This window comes from Haliotis rufescens, unplaced genomic scaffold (assembly GCF_023055435.1).
Source record: "Haliotis rufescens isolate VD_foot unplaced genomic scaffold, xgHalRufe1.0.p SCAF_7, whole genome shotgun sequence".
Taxonomy (NCBI): domain Eukaryota; kingdom Metazoa; phylum Mollusca; class Gastropoda; order Lepetellida; family Haliotidae; genus Haliotis; species Haliotis rufescens.
This window is the reverse complement of record NW_025964361.1, coordinates 21,772,988-21,794,965: the sequence shown is the minus strand read 5'-3', so window position 1 is coordinate 21,794,965 and position 21,978 is coordinate 21,772,988. Positions and strand designations below refer to the sequence as shown.

Genomic DNA, 21,978 nt, shown 5'->3' with positions numbered 1-21,978 from the left:
GCAGATATCGGCCTGATAATGTTCCTTGGTTTGTCAGCACCATACCTGTGCTCGTGGGTTTCACGTACACGTCTATGATCTCCATCACTTCGGGCCTTCCTCCCACATCAAGCCGACACGCTCTGGTGTGACTGAAATAACTGTTAAAAACTAGAATTAATCTTGTAAGGAATGGCTCTGCTATATTTCCTGTGGACCTATTCGTAATACCCGGATGTGTTTTCGCGACCCGTGTTCAGAGGTAAAGTTGTGGTGCTTTAATTGCCTTAGAATCACTAAGACCAGATGGCCTTGTACGAATGGAAATAGGCACAAGCGAATTTATAGCGTTTACATGTAGATGCCCGCTAGAGCTTAATGTGTTGTCTATGTTTCAATCAACAGACGGGAGAACGACGTATTTACTGTTAGATTCAACATAATCAGTGATCCACTGTGTATACAGATTAACAGGACCAGATAAGCAATATAGACCATGAATAGAATTGTCAATAGTTACGTGTTCCCGAAGAAAATGGTTTCCAATATACGCCACACCATGTGCGTTACCAGTGGGCCACTGATGTATATCCCGGATATGTCGAATGTCAAGGAACATTTCAAATTATTTCTTTATATCCAGTATGTGCTATTCCAATAACTAATAACTGCCATTACTCGGAATTTAGTGTGAGTGAGTGAGTTGACACAACCGCCGCTTTTAATAAACACTTTACAGTTTTGTTCTAACGTGTCATGGTAATATGCGAGGTCAGCACAAAGTGACACAGATCGCAAAGTACTGTGGTCATCGCATCCTGGTGCCGTTAAGGGATGCAATCTACCCAGCAAGAGGCAGCACTTGGGACCACAGATTTTGTTGGTTTACCCAACTTTACAATCACCCGACTACAATCTTACTAAAACCAACTTAACAATAATCCGTCTTTACTATAATCGGGTTTGACTGCTCAAATGATGAAGCACTGACAATGTTGAACAGTTTTACCGTTTCATATGCAACAGTTACGAGAACCCTATGAAGCGATTTCTCATTCAACCACTTGTCAGTTTACGTTAGCTTGCGTTAACAGTAATTTATGTTTGCAAGTTCAAAGATAATTTACGAGTTCGAACACAACTACTCTCAATTTGCCTAGTGCATTAAGTCTATTTTTGCAGCGTTTCTCTAGCATTACGTCTGGTTACTGAGCTTATGAACATGACTGCCTTATATTTCGCGCACACAAAAAGAAATAGATGTTTAAATAATGATATAGAGGAACTGTTTCGCGTCTTCGATCGATCGTAGCTAGCAATATAATTCATAACTGTCAAATAAAACAAGACGAAAACAGGTCTTCAAGACACCAATTAATTTTGACGCTTTGGTTGCCATGAGATTAGGGAAATAATAATCAAACATCTATATTAATAGGTTATCTTCATCACAAATGTCAGTTGAGGCTACTAATTGACAGATATGCACACAGGAAAACATGTCCGCCACGTGGCCCCCATTTCCTTTTATACATCAAAGAACAGTAATCAATGAATGTAGGAAAACAGCTTTTGAATGGAAAAGTCTATATCATTGCCCAAACTTCACAACACCAAGACAACCACCGTCTGTAACTACAAATACGGGCATCCGCGAGCCTGCCACTGTTACCGCTCTTGTTTGAAATCAATTTGTGCGGAGCATATTGCATTAAATGAAGTGTTATAAGTAAGGAAGCCTCCAAGTGATATATCGTGTGCTCTTTGTCCGTTTTACTGTCAGCGCCTCCATTTGCATGATCAATATCAATAGCATCCAGTTTATCAATCCCACATTTAAGGGGGCTATATTTTGACTTTGTTCCTTATACGAGACTATGATGCAGGAAGTATAGGGATGGAGAGCTTGTTTCTTCTTCACGGTATACCGCCCTAGCTATGTAGCTCTACCCCAACTGAAACCAGTCTTTGTGACTAAGTATTTATATTACATCGATTTTACTCAGTTTTCCATTCTCCACACGGTCTTCGCAGCGGAATACGAGCCAAAAAGGCTAATATTTGGTTTCCCCCGAGAAGCAGGAGTTGGGCTTGGGAGAGAAATCAGTTCTAAATCGTGTAAATTATGCATAATCGAGTACAAAATGCGTTGATGAAAGATCCTCAATTCCCTGGAGTTGTTATGGAATTATATTCCGGGAAGGATTGAGCTGTTTGGCGAGATGAGAGACGGAGAACTAAGGATTGTAATAGGTCCCGGGTTGAAAGGTCCTATGTTTAATCGACTGTGGGTCTCAATTTGGGCAGAGAACAGATAGGAGAACGGAAATCGTTCTGATGTCGTGATTTGAGGTCAAGCACTTGAACTGAAAGTAGGAAGCCAAGTCAAGAACGTATCGTGATTTTCCTTCTTTAAACAATTCGCTCACCCAGGGTTACCAAAATCAAGTGCTATTGTCAGATTGAAAAATAAATACGGAGGCGTTATTAGCTTGAAGTAATTATTATTAAACGTGACATGTATTGTACAGCCTGCCAGGATATATAGGTCAAGGATGGACCGTGAATCAGGTTCTAAAACCCCGACTGTGTTTCGGCCAAATGTTGCTGTGGTAATAGACGTGTGTACTGTAAGAAGTCAATTAGCTTGTACTTGCAACTGAGTCACTCATACCCCAACTGCACTTGGTCAACCAGTCATTTTTCACTATTATTAAATATCCCCGTAGCGTTGTCAGTTTTTTAGCAATTGACACATCAAGTTCACCTAAAATAGTAAATGTCAAACTGATGAATGAATTCATCTCACCCTCTTTGTTTATAAGTGCGGCTTGTGTACGTTACTAGTGAGTGAGTGAGTGAGTGAGTATGGTTTTACGCCGCTTTTAGCAATATTCCAGCAATATCACGGCGGGGGGACACCAGAAATGGGCTTCACACATTGTACCCATGTCGGGAATCGAACCCGGGTCTTCAGCGTGACGAGCGAACGCTTTAACCACTAGGCTACCCGACCGCCCCTGTACGTTACTAGTAGTATTATCCAAGTAGTATAAATAGCATGAGAGACTTATCGAGGTAGTGATTGAATTACTGGACACGTATATCCAACAAAAATATTGGTGCGCTTTTTTATGCATAGTTTCTATCCACATATGCTTATTCTAGTTTGAGGTTTCCTGTTGGGTGGATGGAGTGGGTGAATGGAGTGAGTGAGTGGAATGAGTGAGTTGGGTGAGTGAGTTGGGTGAGTGAGTTGAGTGAGTGAGTTGCGTGGGTGAGTTGCGAGAGTGAGTTAGGTGAATGGAGTGAGTGAGTCTGGTGAATGGAGTGAGTCGGATGATTGAGTCGGGTGAGTTGCGTGAGTGAGTTGGGTGAGTTGCGTGAGTGAGTTTATTGAATGGAGTGAGTGAGTCCGGTGAATAGATTGAATGAGTCGGGTGAGCGAGTCGGTTAGTTGCGTGAGTGAGTTAGGTGAATAGAGTGAGTGAGTCCAGTGAATCGAGTGAGTGAGTCGGGTGAGTTGCGTGAGTGAGTTGGGTGAATTGAGTGAGTCCGGTGAATGGAGTGAGTGAGTTGAGTGAGTGAGTCGGGTGAGTTGTGTGAATGGAGTGAGTGAGTCCGGTGAATGGAGTGAATGAGTCGGTGAGTTGCGTGAGTGAGTTGGGTGAATTGAGTGAGCCCGGTGAATGGAGTGAGTGAGTTGAGTGAGTGAGTCGGGTGAGTTGCGTGAGTGAGTTGGGTGAATGGAGGGAGTGAGTCCGGTGATTGGAGTGAGTTGCGTGAGTGAGTTAGGAGAATGGAGTGAGTAAGTCCGGTGAATGGGTCGGGTCAGAGAGTCGGGTGAGTGAGTCGGGTGAGTTGCGTGAGTGAGTTGCGTGAGTGAGTTGGGTGAATGGAGTGAGTGAGTTGCGTGAGTGAGTCGGGTGAGTTTCGTGAGTGAGTTGGGTGAATGGAGTGAAATGAGTCGGGTGAGTTTCGTGGGTGAATGGAGTGAGTGAGTCCGATGAGTGGAGTGAGTGAGTCGGGTGAGTTGCGTGAGTGAGTTGGGTGAATGGAGTGAGTGAGTGGAGTGAATGAGTCGGGTGAGTTGCGTGAGTGAGTCCGGTGAATGGAGTGAGTGAGTGGAGTGAGTGAGTGGAATGAATGTGTCGGGTGAGTTGCGTGAGTGAGTTGGGTGAATGGAGTGAGTGAGTGGAGTGAATGAGTCGGGTGAGTTACGTGAGTGAGTCGGGTGAGTTGCGTGAGTGAGTCCGGTGAATGGAGTGAGTGAGTCCGGTGAATGGAGTGAGTTGCGTGAGTAAGTTGGGTGAGTGAGTTGGGTGAGTGATTTGGGTGAATGAGTTGGGTGAGTTGCGCGAGTAAGTTGGGTGAATGGATCACAGCATATTTGGATGTGCTGTTCGTTGTTCTGATTATCAATTAGTTTTTCTATTGGAGATTGAATATTGATATGCCTTTATCAATCCACTCTTTTTGCGAATATAACTAATGTGCCTTTCCGTAAGCTAACCATGAGTAGTCGGCTTCCTTAACCTAGAATAGTCGGCTTCCTTAACCCAGAATAGTCGGCTTCCTTAACCCACAATAATCGGTTTCCTTAACTCAGAATAGAGGGCTTCCTTAACCCAGAATAGTCGGCTTCCTTAACCCAGAATAGTCGGCTTCCTTAACCCAGAATAGTCGGCTTCCTTAACCCACAATCATTAGTTTCCTTAACCCAGAATAGAGAGCTTCCTTAACCCAGAATAGTCGGCTTCCTTTACCCAGAATAGTCGGCTTCCTTAACCCACAATAATTGGTTTCCTTAACCCAGATTAGAGGGCTTCCTTAACCCAGAATAGTCGGCTTCCTTAACCCAGAATAGTCGGCTTCCGTAACCCGGAATAGTCGGCTTCGGACTTGGTTCAAAGATAAGTAATTATGAACATCTGAGTTTGAACAATGATAAATATAGAACTGTGTACTGAAAGAAATATGTTCTGTCAAATTGAAATCATTTGTTGAATCCGTGTGTCGAAAATCAATTACGGCAACAAATCCATTCGTACATTGATTGTAACGTGAAATACAACATTGGAATCAGTACATATATCAAGGGACAATCAGCTCACTATGAAATATTCAACATACACCGCCGAGGATATAGTGACATTCTTGAAAACCGGCTTTATCGTATTTTCATTAACTGCTACATTCATAATCGAGTGATTCTGCTTAAATATTTTATTCTTCTTCTGTGTCCTGTCAGAAATAATCCTTTACGGGTCCATTAGGAAGACTTTCAAAGAACCCTTCTCTGAAGTGAATATTAATAAGATCTTGAATCGAGGGCTCGATACAAGAAGGGTGCCACTTACCCGTGAACAAATGGGCTGTGAGTGTGTCATGCGTATCTTGCGACGAACGCACCAAGTTAATTAGCTGTTAACCATAGATGACTATGTTTACAAAAACTCTGTTTCGCGATTGAAAACATCATATATTATCATTATCTCAAGTCCAAGAGTTCATACTGGGCAAGGTTTTGTCTCTCGATGCCAAGAACAAGTGCTTGCAATTATAAAGGCTGCGAAACAGAATCTGCGTTGTGCTTAGCAGTAGATGAGTAAACACGAACTGATCACATCAAAGAGTTCGATTACAATACAAGAATGCCCAGTGGGTACACTCCTATTACTTCCATCGAGACGGGTCAGTCTGTCTTTGACCATTAAGTGACCATTGTAAGATCGCAAGAGACCTTTAATGGTGCCCCGAGACAATGAATCAAGGATTTCGCTGAAATGAGACATCAGGTTATGTCAGACACATCTTATTTGTGGACGTTTTATATCGATGTCATTTGTATCTCATGACGATGCCGTTTGACATTTTTAAAAGTACCTCGTCGTCATTTATGACTTTATCCTTTGTACAGGTACATAATTGAGTAAATATATCACCGTCGTATTTCAAATTACATAGGCCACACAGAGCAAATGTCAAAGACAAGCTCATGCCTTTCACATATGTCTGATAATTGTCTTATTTAGTGAGAATATGACATCATTAACCCAGTGTTATGTCGGTTTAATACAACCATGGATTCATTTATCATTTTTGCCATAACAGTAATTACTTCAAAGGGAACGCTTACATTCTGAATAGCATCGGATTCCGTTCTAAAGGGTATCTATATTCAACATGTCTCCAAAGCCAGTCGTTATTTCTGGTTGATTTCATATCAACCATGCATAATCAAGGATCAGTCGACGGAATAAAAGTATACGAACATACGGTACTGAAGACGACTTCGCGCCAGACATAAACACGTTACTATAAGCAGAATGTATTACCTCAATACAACCGTTAACAGTTTTTTTTGTTTTAATACCAACATGTAAACATTGGTAAATTGAGAATTATTACTGTTGGAAGTATATTTAATATGTGTTTAGAGGCCATTTGTTTAAAGCATTAAGTGAAAATCGAATTTACTGGCATTATTATATGCTCACGGCATCTCCCTACGACGTTGAGGCTGCCGTTTCCTTGGCGATTGAATTGCCAGGGTACCGGTTCTTAAGTGGATGGATCTGCGGTGATGAGGTGGAAAATGGTATTTCCATATCATAAAACAGCTTTAGCTTGCTTCAGATTGTTCATACATAACCATTGTAGACGATTCCATTTCACGGAGCCATTTTAACTATAGTAATATGGAAATTTCCAAACTTGAGAATTAGAATTGGATGCGTTGATTACTGATAAAGATGGCTGCTGCCGCTTCTGAGGTTTATATAGCTTTCCTTAATATTGAGGAAATGACGAAGAGACATTATGGAGGGTGTCAAGCACTGCAGGCGACTGTCGGCACCACGACATGCCAAGTCCCGTGTCTGTTCCAACGAAATCTATAAGGTTTTATTGGGTTTGGTGTTTTTTTCGATTCCACTTGTCAAGGCAATCAAAGTGGTCCTAGGATCCGCTTAACTACAATTTGGACAGTGGGGTCGAAGTTCTGTTGTGAGTTCAAGATATATCGAGCCCCTTGTCATGTTTGTTCAATTTGGACTGTGGGATAGAAGTACAGGTTTGAGTTCACGATAGATCGAATTTCTAGTCTCGCCTGTTGTCATTTAGCACTGGCGGATTTATTATTACGCGTTTAGCTCTCGATGTTTAGAACTCGGTCTTTTATGTCCTAAATTAGGAGTGAGGAGGGACCACACACACTGAAACCTCTCTAATCCAGATGGTAACCTTCGTTGTATTTAACGCATCCTTGTGATTAGGTATTCAATTATGTTTGTTTGTTTTTTTGTTTGGTTTTGGTTTGGTTTGGTTTTGGGGTTTTTTGGGGGGGTTTTTTGTTGGGGGGGGGGGGGGGGGGGGGGGGGGGTTGTTTAACGCCGCACTCAGCAATATTCCAGCTATATGACGGCGGTGTGTAAATAATCGAGTCTGGGCCAGACAATCCAGTGATTGATATCATGAGCATCGATCCACGCAATTGGGATCGATGACATGCATCAACCAAGTCAGCGAGCCTGACCACCCGATCCCGTTAGTCGCCTCTTACGACAAGAACAGTCGCCCTTTTACGCCAAGCATAGTCGCTTCAATTATGTATACTGTTGGAGTGTTACAGTAGGACTACGTGAGATCTGACGGGTGGTACACGTTTCCTGCTATGGCATTTGACACTGACAAACCATCCATCTTAATCAGGCTCAGGCGAGGATGTGACCCAATAGCCAGCAGGCTCTGGCAACGCCGTAGACCGCTCGGCTACCCCACCCCTCCGTGTTATAGGAAGCTAACCGCTAACTGTAGGAGGTGAAATGGGGTTTAACACGTGTGTGTGTGTGTGTGTGTGTGTGTGTGTGTGTGTGTGTGTGTGTGTGTCTGTGTGTGTGTGTGTGTGTGTGTGTGTGTGTGTGTGTGTGTGTGTGTGTGTGTGTGTGTGTCTGTGTGTGTGTCTGTGTGTGTGTGTGTGTGTGCCGACCAGTCCTTGTTGTATCCCCCCACGAGGCATGGTAAAAACAAGTACCATATTTTCACGTCTTTTGGTATACGGTGGACGGTAACCACCGACCTTCCGCTCTCTGGGCAGACGGTGAAGGCGTTCCCGTTCATTGTTAGCCCTTTTTATCGCCTAGTGACAGTGTTGGGATACCTGTCTGGATATACATGGATTAATGCACATACGGATCGATGGATTTGAGACGAAACAGACATATGCATAGTAATCTTCAACGTGATGTATAGTAATGCTATCTGATCATTACCATCACATACGACTAATGTATTCGGCTAACACGGGTTATGGCGGTTCTTCTAACAATTATTGTAATTACATCCCAAGTCTGATGGTAACCTATCCACTTACGAACTTGAAATATACCATGTCGAATCCTATCGCATCCTATATGAGCACAGCTGGGCGAGTTCTACTTGACCTAGATATTAGATACAATGGAATAAAATATTACCCCGAATTCACTCCATACAGCACTTTTTGTAGATTAGCACGCATAAAGTCGTGAGCATGAGTGACAGTTGCATGCCGTGCGTTAGAGCTCTCATTATGGTAGCAGGTCTTCGCGAATGTGATGTATGAAATGTGAACCACATCTGACAGTGACAGTGATTGGCATGAAATAAGCAAGGGTGAAGTACAGTTCGGCTAAACATCCAACAACCAAGCCCGGTACTAAATGATATTTATGGCTGATACCATTGTGTATTAACACGACGAGAACATGGTTATAGGGCGCAGCACAGAGTTTGATTTCAGCTGTGATGAAATTGACATGACATATACAACTTATATGGTGTCTGGTGCCACGGTTTCGCGATGCCAAGTACTGAAATGGATTAATGTATTTTTATCGTTCCCGGAGTTTATGAGGAAATGGTCTTAATATTTGTAGCCGTAATTGCCACCTGGTCCACGCAAACAGCTTCTGTGTTAATATAACAGCGATCGACATCCATTCACATGTGGATTGAGAGTTTGAAAACCCTATTATGGTGTACCATATGAGCAAACTGTTTAGAGTCTTTGACCAAACTGGCATTTTTATTCGACATGAAAAATACCCTGAAGGCATGGCGTTCGGCTCTGATTTCTCTCTTTTCTATTGATAAAGTAAATATTTAGAATCAGGGACCGACTCCCGCTTGAATGAATGGTCCGGGGTCTTTACGACCCGTAATTATGGCCGTCATCTCGTCTGTGTGAGATCTCGCGATATTTGACCGCGTAACTAGTCGGAAAAATCGAAAAGTCGAACATTGACATGATGCGAACCCGGATTGGAGTGGTCATCCGCGTGATTGATGGTCATTCGTCTGTCAAGCTGATAATGCATATCGAAATTGCAGATGTACTTGGTCTTATTAGATCCGGCTTTTTTACGTTACGTGGTTTTACTTGAAAATAAAAGGATATCAAGTTTTAGACGCGACAGCAAAGCACGAAAATAGGTGACGCGGCGTTTCCTGGGTCGGGCTAATAAGCTATGTGTGATCTTAGAATGCTGTGCATTGGTGTGTGGTTCCCCCGATCCCACAATGTCTGGGTGAATATCAAAGGCTCCATTAGACAACACTGATTCGGAATTTGTAATGGACAATTTATGTTCGCTGGGCAACTTTATCTATTCCTAAATAACTGATAGGTATTAATTCGTGTAATCTGAAACAAAGTGTTTCATATGCATTTGTCATTGGCCTTATCTGGACAGAGTGAGGTTAATAATACTATCAAACCAATGTAACACCCATTTTCCCAATCACCTTGTAATCAACATGATTCTGGTTAAGCAATGTAATATTTAAAGAAGTAAATTAATTTCCACACGCAGACAGTAACCTGAATTGATTGTCGCTCAAATCTATCTAATTCTTGTTTGGGAATACACTGTCCGGAGTTTCTATCCTGAAAGAGGCATATCCAATCCAATGATACCTATTAACTTCTTGTAATTTCATAATTTACTAATCAATTTATTATCATGTGATCTTATCATGCATTGATAAGGACATCATTAGCGCAGTGATACACCTAAGCTAATTCCGACTTTATAAGGTAGGATTACATTCACTCAACAAAATAATTGCCTTAAATTATTGTCCGTTGCTTGACTGAGAGTTATAATACAAGCTGCATTAAGAGCCCGTGAACCGTCAGTAATCGGAATTTCACTAATTGTCTTTGATTAATATCTTGGTTGGTACCATCGTAAAATGAGTAGAAGCGGTTCAATAGATGCGGTTTAATAATGATGTTCCAGTATTTTCATCTCAGGTTAATGAAACGGTGCTTCTGTCGACATTTCTTTGCTGTCGTTCGGGTCAAACAGTTTTTTGGACTTCATCAATGAAACCGATTTAAGGGTTATACACGAGCAGTTATCATGTTATTATTCGTGTAGAATGAGACAGAGAGGGGTCGGTCTTAATATCATTTTTACATGCAATGAACGAATTCGAATCATATTAGAGTTGTGTCCGTTTAGGTGGCAATTGGAAGAATTGCTTTTAGATTAGGGGTACGGGTTTCCAGTCGTATACCGCCTTGATTCGCTGTGCAGAGTTGTCTTACTTAGGTGTGCCAGAATCCAGTGACCGTGGGTTCGAATCCCAGATTAGTTCTGATAATGATTCTCACTTTCTCAGAATAGTATCGTGGGTTTCACCACTGTTGTAAACGTCTGAGAGCTGCATCACATCGGGCTTTCCCACAACATTAAGCTGACACCCCCTGATATAACTCGAATACTGTTCAAAGCGGTGTTTAACCAAACTCACTCACTCATTTAGGTTTCAGCACGCGACTCAGAAGGTGAGGTGTGGGGACATGGAGTTTAACGTCGATTGTTGCACTTATATAGCGACGTGCATGCACGTGTGTGTGTGGTTGCTTGTACTTTTATAGTGGTAGCCCATGGAGATGCCATGTCGCAGTTTAATATGAATACCCCACTCAGGAACAGTATGCTGACTCCGAGCCGACCAGTCATTGCTTTAGCTCCTTAATGCCGAGCGCCAGTCAGGGTAACAACAAGTACCATATTTTAATGTCTTTAGATATGAGATGGCCGGGGATCAAACTCCGGACCTTCCGCTCTCCGGGTGGACTCTCTACCACCAGATCGGAGGCGGTCGCGCTCGGTTGATGTAGCTATAAGACTATCATAACAAGAAATGAAAGATGAGTCTGATGTAAGAATACATGATGTAGAATATGATGATAGCAATTCATCGATAGTTGGTATTACCTCGTGTTGAGCATTAATCCACACATATCAGGACGGGCGAAAATGAGCCCCACGCCCTGTAAGAATATGAACACAAAGTCGGGAGATTTTTCCTTCACGGTGAGGCAATAACATATGTTACCCATTGCTATATTTAGTATTAGGTTTTAATGTCCCTTACTGCGAATTATGCTCACGACTGACAATGTCTATTGCATCCTTAAAAATCGATATTCCACAAGAGGAATATATTGAAGGGGCAATTTGGAACACACATCCCCCCCCCCCCCCCCCCCCCCCCCTCCCGCCACTCAAAGAAACTTAGCTAGACAGGCGCGCGTCTGTCAGAAAGTTGAATCCCCATGGTAGGAAATGACAACGTTATTTTGCAAAATGCGCGAGTCTTGCATATATACATTGGTATGCACGATGTCTATATAATAAATAAACACATGTCAAAACGACCAGACTGTTCGATATTGTCTACTCGCATCTCAACACTTTCACCATCTGCCACGAAAATCCCCAGGGTACCAGCTCAGACAAGTCAAACGCCTTACCCTGGGGGAACGAGGGAAGGGGCCGCCACTACCCACTTGAGAACGCTACGTTGTGGAGAGGGACGGGCTACCCCCGGGCCTATTTAGAGAATGAACAAGAGCCATCATTGGTGTTTGTTTGTTTAGGCTGGGATTTAAGAGGATTTGACCTTTAATGGACTTACGAGATACGGCGGGTTTTGTAAAATTCTTGAAATAATCCATATTCAGCTTGGTGTGAAAATATTTCCGCTATAAATGCCAACCGCCTCATTACCGGGTAGGGGGTGTGCTCGTCATGCCGTCATGTTCATCATCACCGGGTGAGGACACACCGAACAATTCAAGTTTGTTTTAATAGCCGTGGGTGATGCGTGGCACGTTTATAGTCTCCCGGTTGTCCAAGATGTTCTTTGTGGAAATGAAATGTGTTACAAGATTATGACACTGATGGGGACATATTTAGGACAATCGTTTTAGGATCAACAAACAAGTGCTTTCAAAAGTGGAGCCTCAATCGATAAGACAATACGGGATAAATATTTTATTTAAAAGATCGACAAAGGGACATTCAATAGCAAGTGCGCTTCCATTTCGCTTAGTAATTTTCTTCTGTAATAGATATCACACGTGTTGACGGTATAAAGATTTTTTTTCTATTATCAATAAGAGATAAGTTTGCTTCCACATCTTTGTAGTTGTGCAATAATATCATTAGAGATGGTGGCTAACGCAGCGCTGCATGTTCTATTGAAGCATTGTACAACGAGTACAACACCAACGACGCGACTACATTTCACATGGGAACACGTGTCGCTCGACAAACACATGCGTGTAGGGGTTTCACCGATGCTTTCGATTTCAGAGACAGCATAATAATCCATATCAAATGATCATAGGGACACTACTAACTCATCTCTGTTATGTAAATACCCTTGCATTACTAGCGAGCCTTCTATATTGAATAAGTATGTTTAAAGAAGACCGAACAAAGGAATTTCCAACGCGATTCTGGCAAAGCAATGCATGGTATTTGTCGACACTATTAATATTTAATGTAAACATTAGAACAGTTGATAACGCCAGCTTGCTCTGTGGATAATCGCCTAACTGTCCAGACGAAATTCAATAACGATTAAGATTCTGTTTTCTGATCTAATCATAAGATCTCGCTACTGAACTAACCTTGAAGATTAAATATGTGTGCAACCGTCAAATAGAAAAGTACAACTGTATGCTGTGGCGAAGGAAATGTTTAATCAGTGAGTGTCAACCTTGAACCACGTCGCGCAATCGATAGGAGTCAATTTCCTAAATTGAATGTCAATGTCTTAATTACACATGAAACATTCTGCGCAAAGGTGTGGACACGAGACATTTTCCGTTCCACATTTCAAAATAACATCTTTACGCAACTGATTTTCGTTTCGTTATAAATTCTTATCTGTTTAATGCTCCGTACGCGTATCAATCCCTGAATAGTTAAATGCATTGGGATTAGAGGCTGAAAAAGCTTTTTTTCGTTCTCCCGTCAAACGAGAAAAAAATATGGAGAAAAGCAATATAACGGTCGGGTAGGATGTCACTTTTGACGTTGACCTTCAGTTGGACGTGAACACGAATCATCAACTATTTGCCGCCGGTAGTTAAAAATCTTACTCTTCCTTTCAACTGGTTAGCTGTAGGAGGTGACACGTGCATGGGAAATAAAGTGTGTGTAAATTGTGAGACTATCAACATATGGAAGACAAGTCCGTGTATTGTTTGAAGTAACATTGTGTTAATCATAATATGACGTTATGTGCCACAATATCACAAGCTGTTAACAAGTGTGTTTGAATATGTGCGATACTTCCGTTGTAAGCTTTGATCAGTTCTGACATTAAAAGCCATCGATCCGCGGGTTGAACATTTCAATTCCACGATACTATAACAGCTCAGGTATAATAATATTTATTTTCATTCTTAGAGCATTTTACAAACACACCGCTGACGCAAACTTACTACATAAACGTCCCACGTACATGTCAGATAAAGAAAGGATAGTGAGTGCAAGCCCTAATGACACCATTAGCACTGCCTGGTGTAGCCGATAGAAATACTGCTACACTCGTGTATCATGTTCGAATATAATTCAGGCTAAAATGACAGATAGCTGTAATTGTTCATAACTATGTTTATTTGGGACGAAGGATTACCCAGGCGTGTCTATGTAAATACCATACCCAATGCGAGTATTTAGGAGATGATCTCGGAGCGCCAAACTAAGGCATCTGCTTTATTCAAAATCACGAACCGGTAATTTCGTGGTTTGGGATTCGCTCGCGTGCTTGCTCGATCTCTGGCAATTGATACTTTGTATCAGCGCTGAATGAATAACCTGCAAATCCTCTTTTTCCTAATGATTCATGTTCAGGAAGCGCCTGCACTCAAAGGGGGTAGATTTGCATGATTTGGCAATAAAAGACACGGGGCTGATACAAGGATCCTTCCTATCTCGTATTTGTTTAACATGTATTTTTCGTAATTTAAGTAGCCCCGCGAACGATCCCTCTTGGTATAGACGCAGCGTCCAACATGTCTTAATCTCTGCAACATTTAGATTTCAGCTTGAAGTCGTGATAGCACAGTCTTTTTTAAACAAACTATGTTTTTTTATGTGTATTTCAAGAATACTATTCATCACAGTCAGGGCGATTCACAGTAGTATTTTATTTTATATCGGTTCTGTATTCCGTGCATGCTTGCAGCAATGTTTGGCATATATTCGATTGGCAATTATCTGTTGAGGTAAAAAAAATCAGTTGAACAATTGATACCTTCTTATGTATTAGATTACTGAAAATGCATACTTACTTCTGGAACACGTGACGTTTGTGAAAACATGTCGATTACGTTAATAGGATGTTTTCTAGACAGAGATGACTAAATCACCACAAAGCTGATTTCCCTCACTGGAAGATTCCGACCTAGGTAGTTGGTGAACAGGAAAATACTTAACTTAAAAAGTACCTTCGCAGGAAACATCTGCTTGCGCTATTCCTTTATGTCGATTTTTCATTACTGACAATGTAATTGGGTTTACATAGTGAAAAACAACACTTTTCTACACGAGTAAAAAGAACAGTTCTTTTTATGGAAAGAATTCACTACATGAAAAATGAGTTTCCAGTTAACTTAATTGAAATGATCCTAGAACGGTTTGTTGCTTTTTTCACAAGCATCATTTCAATTTCAAATTGAAATTTATCTTCTTTCCTCACGCTGATGATAAACAAAAAGTGTATTAATCAGCGGTTGGCTTCTCGATAGTTGATTCCGTAAAGCTAATACATATTACTTCCAACGACATTTAATGTTTTCCAATGACAAGCCTGTCACTATAGGAAATGAACAAAACGTGATCAACGTCATTTGAACTTAGGTCAGTATTGATTAATCAGAAAAGCGAACCCATAAACGTAACAAGCATTTGTCATGATGCGTAAAAAAATTAAATATTCTCCCAAATGCAAATATTCTTTTCCTACGAAGAGATTTATTTATTCGGTAAAATGTCCTTTTAAACTCGTGTTGTTATGCACAGCAGATGATTATTATTTATTTTTCATAATACACAATTTCACCATTATCGTGTGATTTCTGGCGCGGCATAAACTTAAAATCAACACGACCACTTTGATTCAAAACCTGAAACGTGTATTCATGAAATGTTTGTCCTAAGTCAGTCATCGTCGCAAAGGTGCCAAGGGCTGCCTTGAAATTAAAACAAACACGTGTATAAAAAGTTGGGGACACGGATTTGTTTTCTAAATAACAAGTAAATCCTTACGCTCATTGAGTTTTCGAATGTCACTTTTATTTTTAAACAAACAACCTATCTGCATTGTTTTACCTAAACATATCAGTGTAAATACCTAGCGGCTACAATCAGTTGATTAGTGAAAAACTCTTTTAACTGTCATCAATCTATTCCCAAAGTCCTCCAAATTGCAATTTGTTACCAGCCAAGACCAGACCTCTCCGGCGCATTCGGCTGTGACAGTGCAACAATGGCGGCTGCCGCAGTGAAAATAACACCTCCCACTGAGAAGAGGTAAACAAAGGGAGGTAAGCGTGAAAGGTGTTATTTTTAGGAGATGGATTAAGGTTTTTACCCTGCTGGTCTTTTTGTCGCGACCTGCCAACAGCTAATGCAAGTGTCATTGATGCGAACCACTGTCATAGTGAGCGCTGGCTGATTCGCTCCAGTCAATGAAAGCTCCGTTAGAGGAAGGGCCAGGCCTAATTTAAAGCAACGATAGAGCCATTCTTTTAGCTGGGCGCTCAGTGGCGAGTTGTATATACAGCGACTCTCGTGAACTTTACCACAAGAGACATTGGACAAGTGTTCTTTCTTTATTATTCATTACACGGAATTCTATCTTCATCATTTCGGCTGGAGATCTGATACGGTAAGTGTCCGCATGCTTGTGGGGGAGTAAGTGATTACTGGTAGTCATAATAAGAGCTTTACACGAATGTTAAAATGATTAAATTAAAAGATAATTATTATTCGTTATCGGTTTTTTAAAAATTGTATGATCTTTCTTACATCTGTATGTTATCGGCTTGTATGTACCTTGATAAATAAGTCGATAATATATATATATGTGGAAATATCAATAACGTTTTGAAGCGAAGCCTACCTCTGAACGGGTTCATCTTTTTGTCTTCTTCGGCGTAACGGTTCGACGAGGATAAATATATTGCCAGTGTAGGTTATCATGTAATATCTAGTGAAACTGGTACATTGGTCTTGAGTCTGTGTATTCTTGTGGATGCAATGAAATGTGTTTGGGTATTTAATTTCACACCTGTTGGTTGAATTTGATAGCAATGTCATTCGCGTGTTCTGTGATAAAACCAAGGTGATTTACTGTAAATGGAAGCTTAATCCTGGCAAAGTAAACCGTGTGTCCTCCCTTTAATCGTGTATCCCCTAATCCGAGGATTAGTTAGCATGGATTACCCAGAAGATGGCAGATATTGATAACATACATCACTCATCACCTTAGTACCTGATCTAGCGGTGCTCTTGGAAGCGTCGGAACTTGAACTCTCCACCTCGAATGTTATGCAACATGGACCGACCATGCCACGAAACTAAAAAATTGCCCTTCATACCACCAGACACCCAATCAAATCACTGAGATAGGGTAATCTTGCGTATTAAATAGGTTCCGTATTCTTCGATTATTTGGGACTTTCGACGCCGAACCATAAATAATGCATACAAATTGATATCGAGAAACGAGGCTTAATCCACAACGTATTCACTATGGCGACTTCAAAGTCAACGGGAAGACGTCCCCTGTCCATCGTGTTGGGTTATCAAGCTGAAGAGCAGAGTTTTAAGCCGTCCTAGTTAACTGAGGCTTGTTTCCATGTGAATTGTAGTCGCTACGGGGTTTCGTTGGCTCGACAGTCCGTGAGTTACTGAACGAGCCACAAACACTAGCGAGGGCTTGTCATAGTCTGATGGGGGGAGCCAGCGGTAGGGTGTCATTTTCTTCAGATTCAAATTAAAAACATTCACGATTTATATTGATCATCTATTTTAACAGTGTTACTCATCATCAGGAATTCGTTGCGTGTAAGTGATTGTCACGTGGGATATCGCTTTACTGAAGCGCTACAGATGTTTTATTAGTTTTATCATCTTGGTTTTACTTTTTATCTTCGAAGGCTGCAAATCACGTTTCATTGATTTTTGAAGGTTTTTAACGCTCTCACTTGGAAATATCTTCTAATTGTAGTTAATAGGCTGTGATAAACTTTATCAAGGAAATGTACGTTTCTGTTACTAAGTATCTGTTGTTGCTATGGCAACGCTGGAAGCAACCTGTATATTAATATGGTAAAGACAGGACAGAGAAATGTCCTCGCTTCGCCGTAACTCGCGGAGCAGATGTTTTTCAATGCCCCCGTAGTCAGTCAGTCGGCGTCTGTCACTCATGGAAGACAGAAGTGTTTCTCGCTGCTCCGGCATATCTGGGGTATTATACACAGATGCTATTGTTATGTACATGTAGGTGTTGACAGGTCATCAATCAGTCCCAATGTAATTGGATTACGTTTATTGCACATAATTTAAGGAGTGATGACAAGGTGGTGTTCGGTGCAATAGACATGCTTGAAATGTACAACGGCGGCTGTACTTGATATCGCTCACTGAGTGTACGAGGGCCCAGTGCGCGACAGGCGATTCGTGGATGGATATACAACTTGAATCGAAGTGAGTGCTTAATCATTTCCTTACTGTGTGGGTAGATAAAATTAAAGTTGGATCGTGAATTGCCTTTCATGTGAGGATGTTAGGGAGGAAATTAAACCGTAACATTCAATATCCTGGGTTGAATTGAATAGGATGACAAAACAGCTAAACAAGATTGAGGACTTGCTGGAAAAACATATTTGGCAAATGGTGCATTTTGATGGTAGGCCTCGAGTAGTAAGAGCTGTACTGACGTGTTAAATGTCTTGATGCATGCAATGTCGGTGTTTATTTCAGAGCTTATCCTTCGTTTTTTGAGGAGGTAATGTATTTTAATCGTAATCCATCAAGATCAATGTGATGCGATACAAGAGTAGTGGGTACTTCTAATCTATCATCCGCGATAGTTCTCCATAAAATCTTCTATGTTGGTAGAACTCTGCAAACCTTATTTTATGTTGCAAAAATGATGAAAAGGAATTTAGCGAAGCATTAAATTCTTTGATCGTTGTCATAACCCAATTTCCTTCTTGCAATGTAAGAATCTTTTGGATCTGAGTTATCGCATGGTAGCATATTGTTTTGTTTCGCGTTCATTACAGGATATGTTTCGTTAGGGTAGATTGAAGACTAGTAGGGCGTCTACAGATCATTGATTCATAATCGTATCTCCAATAATTCGCCTTATTGCGAGGAGGAAACTCTATATAGCGTGTATTAAAGCAGTTGGTGTGAATCTCAGCACGCAAGGACAAAACCAGAAGTCCCCCGAGCAACACGAGAAGATATAATTGTTTGATTTCTCGGAGAAATTACTCGATTTACAACCTTATTATCGTTGCTGTTTGCGCTGGTAGGTAATGCTAGCCTCGTGGTCGATTCTCTTGGCGTTATTGCATTTAAGTTTTTTTAAAGTTGAAAACAATGAGTGTCTTTTTTCATTTGACTATCTTGGTCGGCATCAGATGTATTCGCGAAAAGTAGGTGTAACAGTTGGTCCTTATGTAATTAAACACACAGGGTTGTTATTCTGACTTATTACATTGTGTTTGTCTTATCCGTGTCCACATCCATGTTGTAGTAGACGCGAGATCGGAACTAAAAGTCCCCGAATGAGGTGTATCGATCGTTCTGTGCTACTTCTATAGGACAGGGTATATACGACTCCCGCTTATGCATTTCCTCAACACAGTGATCACCTACCGTCTATCGTGTCTGCTCTATGGGAAGGCTGTAGGGAGCTTTCTTCATTCTCTGTTCATGTAGAGTGCAGCTACTGAAATAAGCCATTAAATGTCATTTCACAGCTGACAAAGCGAAGACATTTGTGGTCAATATGATCTGTTACAAGTCCTAATCGGGGGTTGATAAGTTGGCAAAGGGCATCATTGACCACTGTCCACCTGCGGTCAAGCGCTGAGCGCGAGTGTAATTACAGCCACTGGCCACACGGGTCAAAGTAACAGGAAAAATATTAACCTTTAACGAATTGGCATTGCGAACGTTAGGAAGAGGATCTTTCCAAATAAAGCTGGGATTTCGAATCTGGTATGATAGAACTAAACGTGTTTCAGCGTTCACTCTCGGTGTCTCGTCAATGAATAATTAATGCCCATCACGGCTGTCGAGTTTATGTACCCAACATCAAAGAAGCATCACTAAGAGAAATTACTATGCCAGAAAGAGCTAACAGATGCAACAAGACATTATATGTATCGACAAACTATCTGCCAAGACGTATGTGTCTATTTGTCAAATCTAAGCAGTCGGGTGAAATGAGTTTATCCAAGGTTTGTACATATGCGCTCTGAAAACGAATATTGATTGACAGCAATCCATTACGACGCTTCAGTCGTACAGGAGGTACAAATTAAATCTTTAACACTGGAGCTTCTTTGTGTGATGAACATTGCTACACAAGGCAAACTGTCCCTCTCATTACCAGATTGACGTGATCTTGTTAATGTTGTACGTTGTATGTATCGTTGTGCAGGCTTGTCAATATCACCCACACTGAAATCTATTACATTCCCAGTTGTATATTGCAACAGTGGTTCTCGATCACAAATGAATTGGACACATTGTTAATTTCACCAAATTAGTTTGTCTGTTATGCAACTAACGACACGAAGTGTTGGATCGATGAGAGACATTTGTTATGATGAAACTAATGGCATGTTAATGAAATAAGCTTGTCCAGTGCCGACCGCTATTATAGCCGAATTTGTTAGCTTACTGCTGCGATATTGACATCAATATACAACGCTATTTTTACCAGACAGACATCTATGGGTATATATTGATGTGCAATTAATATTGGGTTCGCCTACGAAATATATTGGTTGTCATTTATGGGACTGAGCCGATGCGAATCAGTCGAACTTTATTGGATTTGGAACTATAACATAATATACGAGGAATTTCTACGTTTGAACACCCGTGAAGCATCGAGCTCCGGGAAAATTGAAATCACAAGAGTTTGAAACTATTACTTTCTTCTGTCAATCACGTGATAACTTCATTTGGAAATTGCCACCTGAATGGTTTTGACGATTTGATGTGCAAGAAACGCCCTGTAAATCATAACTGGGATTAAATTGGAGTAGAAAAAAACCAACTAAATCACAGATTTCAGGATTGCACATGCAAAAGTTACATTATCAATCTTCCATTGGATTCTCTAAAAACGTAATCGACAACCAATAGGTCCCATGGGGGTCGACTGAGCATGCGTGAGCGTGGCTTGCTGGGATTTGACATGCGCACGTGAGCAATAAGCCACGGTATATTGCATGCAAATAACACGACTAAAATCCTGCACATGCAGGTTGGCTTTTAGAAATGAATGTATTGATGTATCTATCAATTTGTAGTCAGGGACATTATGCCGGGGTATTCACCATTGACACAGCGCTATCACTCTAGGTAGCATTCCCCTTCGCGTAAATGTGTTACTAGAAATTGACAAAATGATTAATTTGCCCCTTTCAATTGCCACTCCATGTTAAACGACTCCAATTGACTTTGCTCGTCGTGGCTGCTCAGTGGGAATGCAATAAATCATAAAATTCGATCTATTTTTCACACTATTTCAATTTAACACTCATCAAAATGCTGAGTCATTTCCATTTCCGATCGGGGTATTTACGCTGGGGTTCGAACATGGCCTCGCCACACGTTGGCACAGAAGAGGCTAAAGAGGCAACAAGACTAACGAGCATGTTGCGCGGGGAATTGTACATTATAATTCATCAAGCATTCAACCCTAAACTGATTTGAATGAAACGTACATGATGTGATTCTCTTAGCGACGGTGAGCTCAATGGGAAACACGCTCGCTCAATGCACTAATCGTCGCATTACCGTATTCGCTCACCCATGTTCGTGACGAATTGTGAGTGAGTACATATTTTACGCTGCACTCCCCAATATTTCTTTACGTCACTGCGGTCTGTACATCATCAAGTCCACCCGTGAAGATCCGGGGTAGAATTGGACTTCAGCAACCCATACTTGCCGTGAAAGGCGACTATGCTTGTCGTTAGAGGCCACTAACGGGATCGGGTGGCCAGACTCGATGACTTGGTTGATGCATGTCTATAATTGAGTGGATCGATGCTCATGATATTAATCACTGGATTGTCTGGTCCAGACTCGATTATTTACATACCGCCGTCATATAGCTTGAGTATTGTTAAGTGCAGCGTTAAGCAACAAACATAATCTAGTCTGGACCAGGCAAACCCTTGGTAGATGGCGTGAACAACGACGGGACACACCAAGTTACACGCCTGATCCGTTATATATGTGTCTTTCGAGTATGGGATACACTGGGCCTATGCACGCTATGTTATGTAAATAAGTGATAGTTTGTCTGTGTGCCTGTCGGAGTAACACTATTCCATTTTATTAATGACTATTAACGATGTATGATAGTTTGGTAAACCAGCACGTA

At 41.2% G+C, this 21,978-nt stretch overlaps 1 protein-coding gene across 6 annotated transcripts in view; it reads left to right on the top strand.

The window, feature by feature from the left end:
• Positions 1–21,978, top strand: part of LOC124139842 (protocadherin-9-like) — a 133,982-nt gene that overhangs the window by 82,313 nt on the left and 29,691 nt on the right. For 2 of the 6 annotated variants that reach the window (XM_046507216.2, XM_046507221.2), the window contains one exon: positions 15,775–15,877. The exons of 2 other annotated variants lie outside the window; for them this stretch is intronic. The gene's annotated coding sequence lies outside the window, so the exon portion shown is untranslated. Of the gene's footprint in view, positions 1–15,774; positions 15,878–15,990; positions 16,222–17,741; positions 18,045–21,978 lie in introns of those variants that run through there. 2 more of the 6 variants (XM_046507220.2, XM_046507218.2) reach the window with 2 other exon arrangements.